This window comes from Oryctolagus cuniculus, chromosome 4, assembly GCF_964237555.1.
Source record: "Oryctolagus cuniculus chromosome 4, mOryCun1.1, whole genome shotgun sequence".
NCBI classification, from domain to species: domain Eukaryota; kingdom Metazoa; phylum Chordata; class Mammalia; order Lagomorpha; family Leporidae; genus Oryctolagus; species Oryctolagus cuniculus.
In genome coordinates, this window is record NC_091435.1 from 162,503,933 (window position 1) to 162,522,414 (window position 18,482).

Here is an 18,482-nt window from a genome sequence, read left to right on the forward strand (position 1 = left end):
GGAAGTCCTCTTTGGTGAGTATCCTGAGGTTCAAAAGGTCTTTGGCTTGTTGATGTTGGTGAGCTCTCCGATATTCAAATTTTTGGGGATTTTTATAACACTGTGAAACATGTAGTGTCTGACATTATTTAATTTTTTCTGCAAAAGACCCCTGTTATAATACTGATCCTTTGGGAAATATGGTTCTAAGTATCAAGCCCATTCTTTGCCCTCCTGGTACATTAACTTCAACTAACATGGGCCATAATGGAATAGGAATGAAAGCAGATTAATCTGTTGCAATGTCTAATTTTTAGTTACTTGAATGAAGGTTAATCTCTTTGTGATGTGTTTTGTGATTTAATTGATTATTTATTATCAGTTTACATTTGGAAAATGTCTGAGCGATGTTTCCTGTATTCATAAAAGACGGATTTGTGTGGATGTATATAGGGCTGAACAGTAGGGTGGGAGAGAGACAGCTGAAGAAAAGAAAAGAAGAACCACATTTCCTTCTCTTATTTCTTTCATGGATTTTTAATTTTAAGCCTTGCAAATTCTTTTATAGCATTTGTTTGAAGAGAATATTAACTTTAATATAGTACAGAGCTGTTTTGAAATTCTAGCTTGAGGATCTTGGGCAAATCTCTAAATCTCTATGGTATTTTTCCTTCTTCTGTACATTAGGGATAATAATATTGTCTGTTTCATAGGGTCATTGGGAGGCTTTATGAGTAATAAATACCTAGATTAATACTGACATTTAATAGGCACACAATGAGTGTTAGGTAGTATTATCATATTGTACCTTGAACAAGTAGACTTGCTACATGTATTAAAATGTGCTTGAATGGAATTACTGTAACTCACAACAATGTGTCATATATTTTATAAATAAATTAAAGAGAGGAATTAGAAGATTTCCAACACAAAAAATTGTAAATGTTTAAGGAGTTGGAAATTGTAATTACATTGTACATTGCAAACCTGTATCAAATTGTATTATATCCACAGTAATATACTTTCATATATGTCAATAAAATTGAGTATATAATATATATTTAATTAGGCTCATTACAAAATAGAAAATCATATTGAATGATAAGAAATATTGGACATTTGGTCTCAAACCATTCATAAGACTTCATTTTAGTCCAACAAAGAAGCTTCTTTGTTTCATTTTCCTGCTATAATATGCATAGATTTGATACAAATTGGAGTACAGCTCACTCCTAGAGACTCTTCTATGCACCATGGTTATGATATACCTTCTTTCTTTGAATGAATACCCCCTATCCCTGTGGCCCCACTCTAGTCATGTGGTCTGAATAACAGATGCTATTTTTTTTTAGACTCAATTTTTCTGGTCACTGGGATTCTGCAAGCATGGATGCTTCAATCATTGTTTTCCCTAAAGCAATGGTTATAAACAGGAAGGGGTTTTGCCACTAATAGTGGGGAACATTTAGTAGTATCTGGAGACATTTGTGATTATTAAAATTTATGGGAGGTTGATGCTGATATCTTGTAGGAGTAAGCAATGCTACTCAATATTCTGCAATGTCCTGGATGACCTCACAATGAAGAATTATCTAATCTCAAATGTCAATAATAGTCATGTTGAAATCTCTGCCTTAAAAAATTCTTCACTAGCAGCTGGTTGATGGGACTCTTGTATCACAAGACTCAATAGCATAAAGTGTTGCTCCTGGGACCATTTTGTCATCATGTGGAGAGATTAGGGTTGTGAGAAGGAAGAGAAGACTTGACTTTGTTCAAGTATGTGATTCTAGTCATTGTTAAAGTGAATCTCAATGCTTTCCTCTTAGACCTTGTTTATGGTGATAACTAAAAATAGATTTCAATTAAAATAGTTCAACTTGAACTTCTGTTGTTTGTAACCTAATATTTCTAAGACACATGTATACTCTCTACCATTCTGCATCCCAGTTAAGTGAGGATAATATAGTTAAACTCAAAAAACTTCTCTTATTGGGAGTTTTTTCTTCACTACCATCTACAAGCTCTCACCTTTGAGCTATTCAATATCTTCAAGCTTTTATTTTCTTATTGAAACTGTTTATAGGAATACCCAGATAGATATTCAGATATTTTAACTATAGTACCAAGCACAGTACATGGAATATGGTAGATGTCTATTAAATATAAACCCTCATCCTTTGCATTATTTAAATGCTTAAGGAGATTTTTTTAATTAAAGATTTGTTTATTTTATTTGAAAGGCAGAGTTACAGAGAGAGAGAGAGAGAGAGATCGATCTTCCATCTACAGGTTCACTCCCCCAATGGCTTCAATAGCCAGTCCAAAGCCCAGAGCCAGCAGTTTATTCTGGGTCTCCTATGTGGATGAAGGGGCCCAAGAATTTGGGCCATATTCTGCTGCTTTCCAAGGCACATTGGCAGGGAGCTGGATTAGAAGTGGAGCAGTTGGGATTTGAATCGGTCCCCACATGTGATGTCAACACTGCCAGTGATGGCTTTACCCCTACACAGCAGAGCTGGCCATATTCTTTTAATTTTTTAAAAAGAAAGTATTTATTTATATGAAAGGCAGAGTTTCATAGATAGAGGGAGAGAGAAAGAGAAAGAGAGACAGAGAGATCTTCCATTTGTTGGTCCGTGCTCCAAATAGCTACAATACCCAAGGCTGGGCCAGGTGGAAGCCAGGAGCCGGGAATTCATCAAAGTCTCCCAAGCACTTGGCCATCTTCCACTGCTTTCTCTGGTGCATTTGTAGGGAGCTGGATTGGAAGCAGAGCAGCTGGGACTTGAACTGGCACTCTGAAATGGGATGCCAGAGTCCCATATAGGGGCTCAGTCAACTGATCCACAGTGAGAGTCCAAGGAACTGTTCATTTTAAGGGAAACACTTTGGGGCATTTGTTGATGACATGTTAGGAATCTTGGAATTTGGCTCTTTCAAAAAAAGTTTTAAGATTTAGAAGGAAGGCTGATTTCAGCAATTAGAACCTGAGGTAAAATTCATAAAAATGCCTAAGGTGCCTTAGATACTCCCAAGGAAATAACTTTTTTTCTTCTGAAAACTATAGTAAAAAATTGAGCAAGGGCCGGCGCCGTGGCTCAATAGGCTAATCCTCCACCTTGCGGCGCCGGCACACCGGGTTCTAGTCCCGGTCGGGGCTCCGGATTCTGTCCCGGTTGCCCCTCTTCCAGGCCAGCTCTCTGCTATGGCCAGGGAGTGCAGTGGAGGATGGCCCAGGTGCTTGGGCCCTGCACCCCATGGGAGACCAGGAAAAGCACCTGGATCCTGGCTCCTGCCATCGGATCAGCGCGGTGCGCCGGCTGCAGCGGCGGCCATTGGAGGGTGAACCAACGGCAAAGGAAGACCTTTCTCTCTCTGTCTCTCTCTCTCACTGTCCACTCTGCCTGTCAAAAAAAAAAAAAAAAAAAAAAAAATTGAGCAAGTACACTGAGTACTACCTTCAAAGGTTTAACATGTTAAAAATTTCCATTTTTCCATGCTATATATACTGTTTTTTTAATTAGCTAACAGGATTACCATGTAGCTCATATTTGACAAAATTGCTGCACTGTTTTTTTTTCAATGGTACAGAATTTCTTTCCTAGTTCTTCATGAAATCAATGAAAATTCAAGACAAGAAAGAGGCTATGTGGCTTCCCACGGAAACTCATGAAGCTTTGTCCACTGTAGTGAAATATAAAATTCTGGCAAGAAATAAGTAGGAATAATAAGCTTCAATGCACATCTAATGACCTAAGCAGTTTACCGAATTATCTGAGGTCATAAATATATATATAATTCCTGTAATAATTCTTCAATGATGAATTTAAATGTCTCATATAATCAAATAAGCTGGGTTTTTAAGCTGTGAAACAACATACTTTAAAATCTAGAGTTTCTAATAAAAGCAAAAATTGTTCTATTCATTCTTAATATAGAGATAAATTCTTTACAAAGAGCTCAAGAGTTGTAAATATTCTTTCTTGGAAATCTGTTAGCTTTGGAAATATGGAAATGGTAATTCAGGGACCCAAATTGTAGCAGGAGGTAATTGGTAGTTTCAGGATTATTTAATATCACCAAAGATTTCTGTTTTGCAAGATTTTTATTTAAATGACTATCAAATACTAATTAATGAGCTCCAGTTAAGCTATTATTGGTGTTCCACTAAATATGGTCCTAGATTTAAATCAGTGATCCAAGTTTATTATGAAAATGTACAAGCCAATACTTCAGTTATGACACAACATAAATAATGGTAAATAAGTATGCGGACACTGGAGATCGTCCCAAGCTGTGGGTGGCTGTTTTAGTTACCTTTCTGTGTTTTAATCTGAGCGAGCAGGTTCTACATGCACAGCGTTGCCTTTTTGACACAATGGCTGTTATGTCAGAGTTGGTTCCACTGATCAAATCCCCGAGAATTCTGCAATGAAGCATCTTGTTACAGTGCAGTGATTTCTTGAATCTTTCCCAGAATATTTGGTGAGCTTCTGGGCAGCATGAAAGCATTTGTTTACCATACTGAGTTTGTGTAGTTCTAAGTGAAAACAAAGTCAGTTTTTACATTTGTTTTTCATAGCTGTATTACAAGAAAATTCCCATCACATTTCTAGAATTACTGAAAATAACTTAAAAGACTGTGCTATTCTTCATTCACAAGGCTGGCACTTGAGGCTGAAAATCATCGCCTTCATAAAAGGACCAGAAATAAATCTTTGAAGATTATAGTTCTTACCTCAGTCTAGTAATGACTAAAATGGGTGATCCGCGATACCACTTGCTATCTCTGAGCAACTTTAATTCCACCTAACATAGGGGAAGATTTTGAACTCGATGACATCACTGGGTCACTCCCAGAGCTAAAAAGCTCTTATTCCCATGAGGTTGCTTTCTAGGGCTGTCAATCCATAATGAAATGTTTTATTTGCTATCATTTTCCAAGAAGAATTATTCATAGGTATTTTGTTGGCTCCAGATTATCCTCATTTACTTCACTGCTTTATGGAGCATCACATAGAAAAATGATATATTTCCAATTCTTGAAAGAATTGGATGTCAGAGGAAAAATTTCCTCTCTTACAAATAGTATGTCCTGAACTAATCCATTTTCATTTATAACATTTTACATAATCTCATTGGAAATGTCAGTTCATGGAGCTCAGTGAAGATCTGGTGAAGTATGTAAAAAATATCTACTGTTTTATATACAGGAAATCTGCTGTTCTTATTTTTATTTTTTTTCTGAAAATATATACTTTCTGCCATAGAATTAACACATTTTTTTAAATGTAGACTCCTGAAATTGACTGAGTCAAATATTTGGGATTTTTTTCCCCTTTAAATTGTCTTTTTTTTTCTTTTTTTTAAACTTTTATTTAATGAATATAAATTTCCAAAGTACGATTTATGGATTACAATGGCTTCCCCCCCATACCGTCCCTCCCAACCACAACCCTCCCCTTTCCCACTCCCTCTCCCCTTCCATTCACTTCAAGATTCATTTTAGATTATCTTAATATACAGAAGATCAGCTTAGTATACATTAAGTATGGATTTCAACAGTTTGCTCCCACACAGAAACATAAAGTGAAAAATAATAGATGATTTTTTTTAAATGATGATGAAATCAGATCAGACCTATTGTCATGTTTAATCCCAGTGAGAGTCAAGTTGGGAGTTGATAATTTCTTTTTTTTTTTTTTTTTACAGAGGATCAGTTTAGTATGCATTAAGTAAAGATTTCAACGGTTTGCACCCCCATAGAAACACAAAGTGAAATATATTGTTTGAGTACTCGTTATAGCATTAAATCTCAATGCACAGCACAGAGATCCTACATGAGGAGTAAGTGCACAGTGACTCCTGTTGTTGACTTTATCAATTGACACTCCTGTCTATGGCATCAGTAATCTCCCTATGCTCCAGTCATGAGTTTCCAAGGCTATGGAAGCCCTCTGAGTTCTCCGATTCTTATCTTGTTTAGACAAGGTCATAGTCAAAGTGGAGGTTCTCTCCTCCCTTCAGAGAAAGGTACCTCCTTCTTTGAAGACCTGTTCTTTCCACTGGGATCTCACTCACAGAGATCTTTTTGCCAGAGTGTCTTGGCTTTCCATGCCTGAAATACTCTCATGGGCTTTTCAGCCAGATCCAAATGCCTTTAGGGCTGATTCTGAGGCCAGAGTGCTATTTAGGACATCTGCCATTCTATGAGTCTGCTGAGTATCTCACTTCCCATGTTGGATCACTCTCCCCTTTATTTATTCCATCGGTTAGTGTTAGCAGGTACTAGACTTGTTTATGTGCTCCCTTTGACTCTTAGTCCTTTCATTATGATCAATTGTGAACTGAAATTGATCACTTGGAATAGTGAGATGGCATTGGTACATGCCACCTTGATGGGATTGAATTGGAATCCCCTGGTATGTTTCTAACTCTACCATTTGGGGCAAGTCAGCTTGAGCATGTCCCAAATTACACATCTCTTCCCTCTCTTATTCCCACTCTTATGTTTAACAGGGATCACATTTCAGTTAATTTTCAACACTTAAGAATAACTGTGTGATAATTACAGAATTAAACCAGTCATAATAAGTAGAACAGACAAAAAAACTACTAAGAGGGATAATGTATTAAGTTGTTCATTAACAGTCAGGGTTATGCTGATCAAGTCACCATTTCCCATAGTGTCCATTTCACTTCAACAGGTTTCCTTTTTGGTGTTCAGTCAGTTGTCACCGATCAGGGAGAACATATGGTATTTGTCCCTTTGGGACTGGCTTATTTCACTCAGCATGATGTGTTCCAGATTCCTCCATTTTGTTGCAAATGACTGGATTTCGTTGTTTCTTACTGCGGTATAGTATTCTAAAGAGTACATATCCCATAATTTCTTTATCCAGTCTACCGTTGATGGGCATTTAGGTTGGTTCCAGGTCTTAGCTATTGTGAATTGAGCTGCAATAAACATTAGGGTGCAGACCACTTTTTTGTTTGCCAATTTAAATTCCTTTGAGTAAATTCCAAGGAGTGGGATGGCTGGGTCGAACGGTAGGGTTATCTTCAGGTTCCTGAGGAATCTCCAGACTGACTCCCATAGTGGCTTGACCAGTTTGCATTCCCACCAACAGTGGGTTAGTGTCCCTTTTTCCCCACATCCTCGCCAGCATCTGTTGTTGGTAGATTTCTGAATGTGAGCCATTCTAACCGGGGTGAGGTGAAACCTCATTGTGCTTTTGATTTGCATTTCCCTGATTGCTAATGACCTTGAACATTTTTTCATGTGCCTGTTGGCCATTTGGATTTCCTCTTTTGAAAAATGTCTATTGAGGTCCTTGGCCCATCTCTTAAGTGGGTTGTTGGTTTTGTTTTTGTGGAGTTTCTTGATCTCTTTGTAGATTCTGGTTATTAACCCTTTATCTGTTGCATAGTTTGCAAATATTTTTTCCCATTCTGTCGGTTGTCTCTTCACTCTCCTGACTGTTTCTTTTGCAGTACAGAAACTTCTCAATTTGATGCAATCCCAATAGTTGATTTTGGCTTTGACTGCCTGTGCCTCCCGGGTCTTTTCCAGAAATTCTTTGCCTGTGCCAATATCTGAAGGGTTTCTCCAATGTTCTCTAGTAACTTGATGGTGTCAGGTCGTAGATTTAGGTCTTTAATCCATGTTGAGTGGATTTTTGTGTAAGGTGTAAGGTAGGGGTCTTGCTTCATGATTCTGCACGTGGAAATCCAATTTTCCCAGCACCATTTATTGAATAGACTGTCCTTGCTCCAGGAATTGGTTTTAGATCCTTGGTCAAATATAAGTTGGCTGTAGATGTTTGGGTTGATTTCTGGTGTTTCAATTCTGTTCCATTGGTCTATCCATCTGTTTCTGTACCAGTACCATGCTGTTTTGATTACAACTGCCCTGTAGTATGTCCTGAAATCTGGTATTGTGATGCCTCCGGCTTTGTTTTTGTTGTACAAGATTGCTTTAGCTATTCGAGGTCTCTTGTGCCTCCATATAAATTTCAGCACCATTTTTTCCAGATCTGAGAAGAAGGTCTTCGGTATCTTGATTGGTATTGCATTGAATTTATAAATTGCTTTTGGGAGAATGGACATTTTGATGATATTGATTCTTCCAATCCATGAGCATGGAAGATTTTTCCATTTCTTGGTATCTTCTTCTATTTATTTCTTTAAGGTTTTGTAATTTTCATCGTAGAGATCTTTAACGTCCTTGGTTAAGTTTATTCCAAGGTATTTGATTGTTTTTGTAGCTATTGTGAATGGGATTGATCTTAGAAGTTCTTCGTCAGCCATGGCATTGTCTGTGTATACAAAGGCTGTTGATTTTTGTGCATTGATTTTATACCCTGCTACTTTGCCAAAATCTTCTATGAGTTCCAATAGTCTCTTGGTAGAGTTCTTTGGGTCCCCTAAATAAAGAATCATGTCATCTGCAAAGAGGGATAGTTTGAGTTCTTCCTTCCCAATTTGTATCCCTTTAATTTCTTTTTCTTGCCTAATAGCTCTGGCTAGAACCTCCAGAACTATATTGAATAGCAGTGGTGAGAGTGGACATCCCTGTCTGGTACCAGATCTCAGTGGAAATGCTTCCAACTTTTCCCCATTCGATAGGATGTTGGCTGTGGTTTTTTCATAGATTGCTTTGATTGTATTGAGGAATGTTCCTTCCATACCCAGTTTGCTTAGAGTTTTCATCATGAACGGGTGTTGTATTTTATCAAATGCTTTCTCGGCATCTATTGAGAGAATCATATGGTTTTTCTTCTGCAGTCTGTTAATGTGGTATATCACATTGATTGTCTTGCGCACATTAAACCATCCCTGCATACCAGGGATAAATCCCACTTGGTCTGGGTGGATGATCTTTCTGATGTGTTGTTGCATTCTATTGGCCAGAATTTTATTGAGGATTTTTGCGTCTATGTTCATCAGGGATATTGGTCTGTAATTCTCTTTCAGTGCTGCATCTTTTTCCGGCTTAGGGATTAAGGTGATGCTGGCTTCATAGAAAGAATTTGGGAGGATTCCATCTTCTTCGATTGTTCTGAATAGTTTGAGAAGAATTGGAGTTAGTTCTTCTTTAAATGTCTGGTAGAATTCAGCAGTGAAGCCATCTGGTCCTGGGCTTTTCTTTGTTGGGAGGGCCTTTATTACTGTTTCAATTTCTGTCTCAGTTATGGGTATGTTTAGGTTTTCTATGTCTTCCTGGTTCAATTTAGGTAGGTTGCATGTGTCCAGGAATCTATCCATTTCTGCTAGGTTTCCCTGTTTGCTGGCATACAAGTCCTTGTAGTAATTTCTGATGATTCTTTTTATTTCTGTGGTGTCTTTTGTTACCTTTCCTTTTTCATCTCTGATTTTATTGATTTGGGTCTTTTCTCTTCTTTTTTAAGTTAGTTGCGCCAATGGGGTGTCAATTTTGTTTATCTTTTCAAAAAACCAGCTCCTCGTTTGGCTGATTTTTTGGAATGTTTTTCTTGATTCAATCCTGTTGATTTCTTCTCTGATTTTAATTATTTCTCTTCTCCTACTAGATTTGGGTCTGGTTTGCTGTAGTTTTTCTAGATCCTTGAGATGTGTTGAAAGTTCATCTATTTGGTGCCTTTCCAATTTCTTGATGTAGGCACCTATTGATATAAACTTTCCTCTTAACACTGCTTTTGCTGTATCCCATAAGTTTTGGTATGTTGTGCTGTTATTCTCATTTACTTCCAGAAAGTTTTTGATTTCTCTTTTAATTTCTTCTATGACCCATTGTTCATTCAGGAGCATGTTGTTCAATCTCCATGTGTTTGCATATGCTCTAGGGATTCCTGAGTTGCTAATTTCCAACTTCATTCCTTTATGGTCTGAGAAGCTGCATGGTATGATTCTAATTCTTTTGAATTTGCTGAGACTTGCTTTATGGCCTAGTATGTGGTCAATCCTAGATAAATTGTCTTTTTAAAAGCAATTATATTAGTAACAATTGTTTGTGTTTAGGAGTTACTTTGTGATATTTCAATGCAAATACACAATGTGTACTGATCAAAACAGGAAAATCAGTATTTCTTGACATTACTTTATAGTTGGAGATTTGGGTTTTATTTCTTCGATTTCTTCATACAATTTGTACTAGATCAATGTGAACTGTAGTCTCTTCACTATGGTGTGTAACACTAATCCAGTTTTGTACCTATTATCCAACTCCCTTTTATCCAGTCCATCCTTCCCAGTCTGTGGTAATCACTGTTCTGTGTGCACATAGAGTTTCTTTCTTAGCTACACGCCTGAGGAACAGCATGAATTCAGTATTTGTTTTTCTATGTCTGGTTTATTTTGTAGCAATTGACACTATTTCATTCTTTTTATGGTTGAATAGTATTCCATCGTATGTATATACCACATTTTCTTTACTGATTCATCTAATGATGGACACCTTGGATGATTCCATATCTTGACTATTGTAATAGTGCTACATTAAGTGGAGCAGGTATTGCTTTGATACACTGATTTCCTTTCTTTTAGATACATAACTACCAGAGGTTTTGCTGGAACGTATGGCAGTTCTGTAAGAAATTTAGAAGACTTTTTTTGGTTATGATTACTATTTTCAACAAAATTGCATAAGATGAAATTTACTTTTATCAGAGGTTAAAATTAGGTCATGAGAATTTGTGCAGAAATGCTTTTATGTTAACTTCCATTACTCTGTTGAAATTTGTTCCAGTTTTTGCCCAACAGCATATAGGAAAGGAGCCTTGTTCATTTCCAAGGAAACTGATTCCTCTTCTGTCCTCACTGTTGATTGCACTTACCAAAACCTTCCTTCCTTCATTAGCTGAGACCATATTTAGAACCTCTTTCTAGAACCAAGTGACACAAGCACATAAACCGTTTCTGCATGTGTAGAATGGGTGGTTATGAAAGAATTTATCCAAGTTCATTCTTATAGGGACTGAGGATATATTATACCTGTCCCCACTGGTTGGAAGTCATTTTCATTACTGGTTGGACTGCGCTATTTAGAAAAATATTATTGGCTTACTTCTGAGAAATTTATACTGTGGTTCTAGGCTCAAGAATTCTGTGGCTTCACAATGAATTTTCATGTCACCTCAGAAGTGCTATTATGCAAAAATAAAAATATAACAAATGCTGGTGTAGATGTGGATTAAAAAGACTCACTAAAACACTGTTGGTGGGAATGTAGACTGGTACAAGCATTATGGAAGACAGTAATAAGACTCAACAGAAATCTAAAAATTTATATACCATATCACCCAGCCATACAGTCCTGAGAATATACCCAAAGAAAATAAAATAAGCTTATGCAATAGTTACCTGACACCCCCCATGTGTATAGCTATGGCATCAATCCAGATATCCATCACATGACAGCTGGATGTAGAAAAATGTGATCAGGGTCGGCGCTATGGTGCAGTAAGCTAATCCTTTGCCTGCGGCACTGGCATCCCACACTTTCTCTTATTTTGATAATAGCCATTCTAACAGGGGTGAGGTGATATCTCATTATGATTTTGATTTGCATTTCCCCAATGACTAGAGGTATTCAGCATTTTTCTCATATGTTTGTTGAGAACTGTCTATTCAGGTCCTTTACCCATTGCTGAACCAGACTAGTTGTTTCTTGTTGAGATTTTGAGTTCCTGATATATTCTAGATCTTAATCTTTTGTCAGATAAGTAGTTTGCAGATATTTGTGTCATTTGTTCAGATGTCTCTTCATCTGATTGTAGTCTGCGCAGTTTTTCTGCATATTTTTGACTTAATATTGGTTGGCTGTAAATATACAGGAAATTGTACATTTATTCTAGTTTTTACAATATTAGCATATAGTTGTTAATAGTAGTTTCTTATGATCCTGTATATTTCTGTGGTACCAGTTGTAATGTCTAGTTTTACATCTCTAATTTTCCTTATTTGACACTTTTTTCTTTCTTAGTTAGACCAAAGTCTTGTCTATTTTGTTAATGCTTGTGAAAAAAAAAAATTCTCTCCTGTTGCTCTCTTACAATTTTTGATTTAAACTTAATTTTGTCTGATATGAGTGCAGCTATTCCAACTTATTTCTAGTTTCCATTTGCATGGTCTATCTTTTTCCAACATTTCAATTTCAATATTTGTGTACATTTAGCTGTGAATTAAATTACTTCTAGGGAGTATATAGTTAGGTCCTTTTCTTTGCCATTCAGTTGACCTATATCTTTTGATTGGAAAATTTAAAATCCATTTACATTCATTGATGAAAAGTATTTTCTGTCATCCTGTTCAGTGCTTACAGAGAGTATTATATATTTTCTCTCTGTCTGCCTCTCATTATTCTCTTAGTGCTTCTGTAGCTTTCTGTAATGATAAGATTGGATTCTCTTCTTTTTTTGGTATATGCTATGCTAGTGACTTTTGCACTGCCATGTGTTTTCATGACGGTTATCATGATCCTTTTATTTTTAATGTAGAAATCCCTTCAGGATTTCTTATAAGAATGATGTGGTAGTGAAGAATTCTCTGCTTTTGTTTGCCTTGGACATACTTTATTTCTCCTTTACGTCTAAATAATAACTTTACTGGATATAGTATTGTTGATTGGAAGTTTTTTCTTTCAAGACCTTGAATATGGAGTCAGCATTTTCGTGTAGTCGGTTAAGCCACAGCCTGAGTTCAGCATCCATATACGTGCAGCTTTGCCTCCTGGTTGTTCATTTCCAGTGCACGTCCCTACTACTGTGCCTGAGAAAGCAGCAGAAGTTCCAAGTCCGTGGGCTCCTGCACTCAGGTGAGAGACCCAGAAGAAACTCTGAGCTCCTGGCTCAGCCTGGCATTTGGGGAGTGACCAGCAGATGGAAGATTCTTCTCTCTCTCTCTCTCTCTCTCTCTCTCTCTCTTTCTTTCTTTCTAATTGCTTATCCTTTTTTATGTAACTCTACATTTTTCTCTCACTGTCTGTAGGTTTCTCTCATCCTTAACGTTTGACGATTTGGCTATAAAATGCATAGGAAAAGGTCTTTTTGTTGAGTCTGGTTAGGGTCCTTTGAGCTTCATGTCTCTGGATGTCTATATGTCTTTTAAAACTTCTGAAGTTTTTAACAATTATTTTACTTAATAGATGCTCAATGCTTTTTTCCTTCCCTTCTCAGGTAATTTAATCTGAATATTTGTTCACTTAATGAAATCTCATATTTCTCATTGGCTTTCATCATCTTTTTAAATTATTTTCTCTTTACTTTTGTCTGACTGAATTATTTCAAAATTCTTGCCTTCAAGATAAAACATTCTTTGATCTTTGGCTCTTCTGTGTTTCAGCTCTTAATTGTATTAGTTGCTTAATTGATTTAAATTTTTAGTTCCAAAACTTCTGATTGGTAAAGTATTAAGCCTTTTTACTGCAACATAATTTTAAATATATTTTCTCAATAATAAAAAAAAGAATGAAAGTGAGAAGGAAGCAGGGTAGGAGGGAGAGACAGGAAGAGTGGGAAGGTGGGACAATGGAATAGCATTATATTCTTAGAAATGTATCTAGAAACCACACTGACTGTTAAAAATCATTAAAAAGTAAAAGAAAAAATATAAAAAGAAAATACCCTTTTTATTGGTTCTTTAATGATTTCTATATCTTTGTTGAATTGCTCATTTGTATCTTGCATTGGTTTTCCTTCTTCTTTGACTTGACTATCTGTGTTGTCTTATATCTCATTGTGTTTTGTTAAGATCATTATTTTTAACTCTTTTTAAAAAAGTGATAATGATTTATTTATCTGATAGAAAGATAAATGGTAGACTAGAGAAAGAGAGAAAGGGAAATATTCTATATGCTCATTCACTCTCCAAATGGCTGCAATGGCTGGGGATGGTCTAGGCTGAAGCCAGGAGCCTGGAACGCCATCCAGACCTCTCACATGGGTGACAGGGACTCAGGTCCTTGAGCCGTCCTCTGCGGATTTGCCAGGCACACTATTAGGAAATGGATCATAAGTAAAACATCTGGGATTAGAACTAATGCTCCAAAAAAAAAAAAAAAAAAAAGGAAAGAAAAAGAAAAAAGAACTTAAGCTCCATTCCATTATGGGATGCTTGTGTCTCAAGTGGTAACTTAATCACTGAACCACAAAACCAGCCCCAACTTTAGATTCTGATTCAGGAGTTTACTAATTTTATTCAAACCAGTATCTGTTTCTGTTAAACTAGTGTGTCCTTTTGGAAATGTCATATGATCTTGATGCTTCATGTTTCCTATGGCCCTGTTGTGATGTTTGTTCATTTGGTATAACAAATCCTTTTTCTTTATGGAATAGCTCTCATTGGAGATGACTTTTTTTCATTTATGTGGAATGCAATGTGTCAGGTGGGCAGTTGCTTTGGCTTTGGTTCTAGGTAGACACAGAAATGTAAACTCTCAAGTGATTTCTTCAACTGCAACTGGTGTCAGAAGTATCTACGAGAACCACAGTTGCCTAGTTTGCACCATTCTTGGAGATTGTACTATGATTTTGAAGTGGATATGGGCTTCCAAAGGTGCATGTCTTCAGGTCCCAAATAGTTGAGCGTCAGTCACTCTAAGGTTTTTGATGGCAGTATACATGCATGGGGACAGTGACAGGGAGGGCAGTCTCCTGTCCTGTTAGGCAAGTCTATGTGATGCTGGGTCTTCAGCATCAGTGACTGTGGTCCTGTAACTGTTTTATGTAGCTGGATTCTTCCATATATTCTTCTGGGTGGGCATGGTGATGCTGAGGCATAAAGCACCAAAACCCTCATTTCCAGCACTGGGCCACATGAAGGGGACTTTGCCCCAGTCCATAGATCAAATACAAGTTGCTCTAGGTAGGTGCACTGGCAAGGTGAGTTCCTACGTTGTTGACAAATCTAATACTGGTAGTCACAGTCTTGGTGATGAAAGGCAATAAGTGTTCTTTGCCAAAATGTCATAGGAAACTGTAATTTATTGGTGAGGATTGTGCACCAGAAACCATGGGCTCTCGACAATGAAATGGAGATAGAGTCATCCCCAGGTTTCACAGGGCAAGCACACGAATTCCCAGGCATCCCAGAATTTCAGGATGTAGTGGAGACCACGTCCAGATCTCATATTTTAGATTCAGGTAGCTATGTACTGGGAGGTATTGGCCTGGAGCATTGGAATGTAGATAGGGTCCACTCCGGATCCCATGGGGATCTTCCATGAGAACCAAGAGCTGCAAGACGTGGAGGGTGCCTGCACCAACAGGCACAGTCCCAGAACTGAAGGACACAGAAGCAACTTTCTCTATTACCACAGTTTCCTTAAGGATGATGCTGAGGTTAGGTCCTGGCCAAGGCTAAAGGTGCAGAAGGGGACTTTCTCGGGTCAGGTCTTATGGAGCTGTTTATTACCTGCTGCTTGTACCAAATCCTGGAGGCAGAGGGGAGCTACCCTAGAACACATAGGGGATTTTTATTTTCAATGGTCTATACAAAAACACTAGTAAATGGGAGATATACTCCTTTGCTATTATTGAAATGTTTTTGTTACATTCTAATAAAATCACCATTTTATTGTACTATTTGAAGAGATGATGCATATTAGTACAGCTCCCTGTGATACTATGCAAAATGAATGTGGAAAGGTAATTTACCAATGCTTTAAAAATTGTATTTGTGGGGAAGGAAGAGAGAGAGAGTAAGGGGGGGGGAGGAGAAGAGACAATATTTTCTATTTATTGATTTATTCTCCATGTGCCCTCAGAAGTTTGGGGCCTGGAGCCAGGACTCTAATTCAGAACTCCCATGTAAGTGGCAGGAACCCAATTACTTGAGCCATCACCACTGTATCACCTCTGTATCCTAGGATCTGCATTACAGGGAGGTAGAATTGAGAATGGAGTCAGGGCTTGAACCCAGGCACTCTGACATGGAATATGGACATTTTAACTGCTGTGCCAAATGCCTGCCTCATAATTTGCCATTGTTTCAATAAAAATTAATTATCTGCACCCAATGTGCTGAAAAAACCTAAGGGTATAAAAGCCCCTGTTACTTCAGCTACCATTTATGGAACTTTGCCACTTGATAAGCAACATGTTTTAAGTAAATTATCTCTTTTTAGTGGTCTTGAAAAGAATAAGGGATAGGTATTATTAGGGCCTTCAAGTGATACTGAGAGTTATAAGGATTAATCAAGTGATTTAGATGAAGACAAAGCAAGGCAGCAACTAGGTACGATGCCCCAGTGATTTTCCCACAGACACTGTTGAACAGCTGTTCATGCATCATGTCATCTTCGCAAGAATCCAGGAAGCCAGACCACACCATTCACAGATGCAGGCTTTGGTTCTTCCTTGACATCAGGCAGAGACCTAATCCCAGTGAAATGGGTGAGGCGTGGTATGCATCTGCAAGACTGTATGGGGCCCTTTAGCTGGGAGACTCAAGTGCAGCCCAGTTTAGTGTCAGCCTAGGTGGCCAAGGCACTGCTTCCTCACCTCTGTCCTAATTGTGGGTAGACAGCAAGAAGCAAGATTTCTGCCATAGATGACTAGTCCACTCAATGTATTGAAATGTGCCATTGCTTTTTTTTTTTTTTAAGAAAAAGTTATTTGTTTATTTTAAAGAGAGAGAGAGAGACCAACTGAGACCTTGTGTTTGCTGGCTTACTCCCCAAATGGTCACAACATCTTGGTCTGGGCCAGGTTGGTGCCAGAAGTCGGGAATTCCATTTGGGCTTCCCACATGAACGGCTGGGGCCCAAGTACTTGGGTCATCTTCTGTTGCTTTCCCATGTGCATTAACAGAATGCTAAAGTGGAGCAACTGGGAATTGAACTGACACTCTGATATGGCATGTCAGTGTTGAAGCACTGATTTAACCTGCTGTCCCACAATGCCAGATTGAATCTGGTATCTAGTAAAACCATTACTGGGAAGATAGTAAAAACTGCTCTGCCCAACTCAGTGCCTGCACATGGAGGAGCTGTACCCGCTCTGGTTCTGAGTGGTCACTCATGGCACCAGTCAATTGTGTTTCTATCCCAGCTGACATCACCTGTGGTTCGTTGCGGTTGTGTGGGACTGTAAGTATACCTCAGTAGCAGGCAGCCTGGAGTAAAGGTTCCTGAGCCCTATCCTGTGCTTCACAGTTCTGTGGGACTCTGGGATCTGGATGTGATCTGACACTGGGATGTAGATGGCCATGGGACTGCACTCCCATTCCTTCTCCAGATCCAGGCCACATAACATGAGAGAATAGTTGTCTGCCTGGGAGAAGAGAAGGTAAGCAGGTGTCCAGACGTTGGATAGAAAGTGAGGTCTGCCTCACCCAAAATGTGGAGGCTGGTGCCTAACATAACCTCGACCATGTACCTGCCAATACAGATGTCTGAGCAGCTCCCCCAGGACTTCGGGGCTCTCCCACAATGCCAGCCAAACTGCAGTATCAGACCTTGCTCCACAGGCTGCTACAAAGACTTCCACAGCCCTGTTGGATCTCACTGGTTAAACCCATGCCCCTACTGTTGCTGCAATCAATAATTGTGGAAAAAGGTCCAGGGAAACTAGACTATAGCATCCAACCAGAAATAAAATCAAAATAACCTATCAAACTGACACCTAAAGACACATCTTCAGGAAGAAACCTTTTACCATGAAAGCCACTTGCTGAAAGTGGTTAGAAGCAACTAATCTGTCAGATGTGATGAATACTAACATAGAAATGCAGGAAGAATGGAAAAGAAAGACAATATAATGCCCTCAAAGGAATACAGTAATGCTTTAGTAACAGATTACATTGAAAAGTGACTGACAAAATATCTGACAAAAACTTAAAGAATGATTATAAGAATTCCCAGAGATACAAGCAATATAAACAGACATAAAAAATCAAGCAACAAACACATGATATAAATGAGAGATTCAGAAAGTGATAGAGATCTTGAAAAAGAATCAAATTAAAATCTTGTAAATTAAGAACTCAGTAAATCAAATTTAAAAGATACTGCTGAAATTCTCAACAACAGACTACATCATGCAGAACAAATCTGAACTTCAACAGTCTTTTGAAATAACATGAAGATAAGATGCAAAAAGATGAACAAAATGAAGATAACCTCTGAGACTTTGGGATACCATTAAAGGAGTAAATATTAGAATACTGAAGGCAACCAAGTAGAGGCTGAGAAAGATCATTCAATTACATAATAATTAAAAACGTACCCAATGTTGAGAAAGATGGACATTCAAGAACTGAAGGTCCATAGGAACCCAAATACACAGAACCAGAAAACACCCTCTCCATGACACAACACAGTCAGATTCTCATTAGTGCAACACAAAGAGAGAACCCTAAACTTTGTGAGAGGAAAGCACGAAGTGACAAATAAGGGAACCCCCAACAGATTAACAGTGGATTTTACAACAGAAAATGTATAGGCCAGGTAGTCATGGAATGATATATTCTATCTTCTGAGAGAAAATAACTGCCAACTAAGAATACTTTACTCAGCGAAGTTA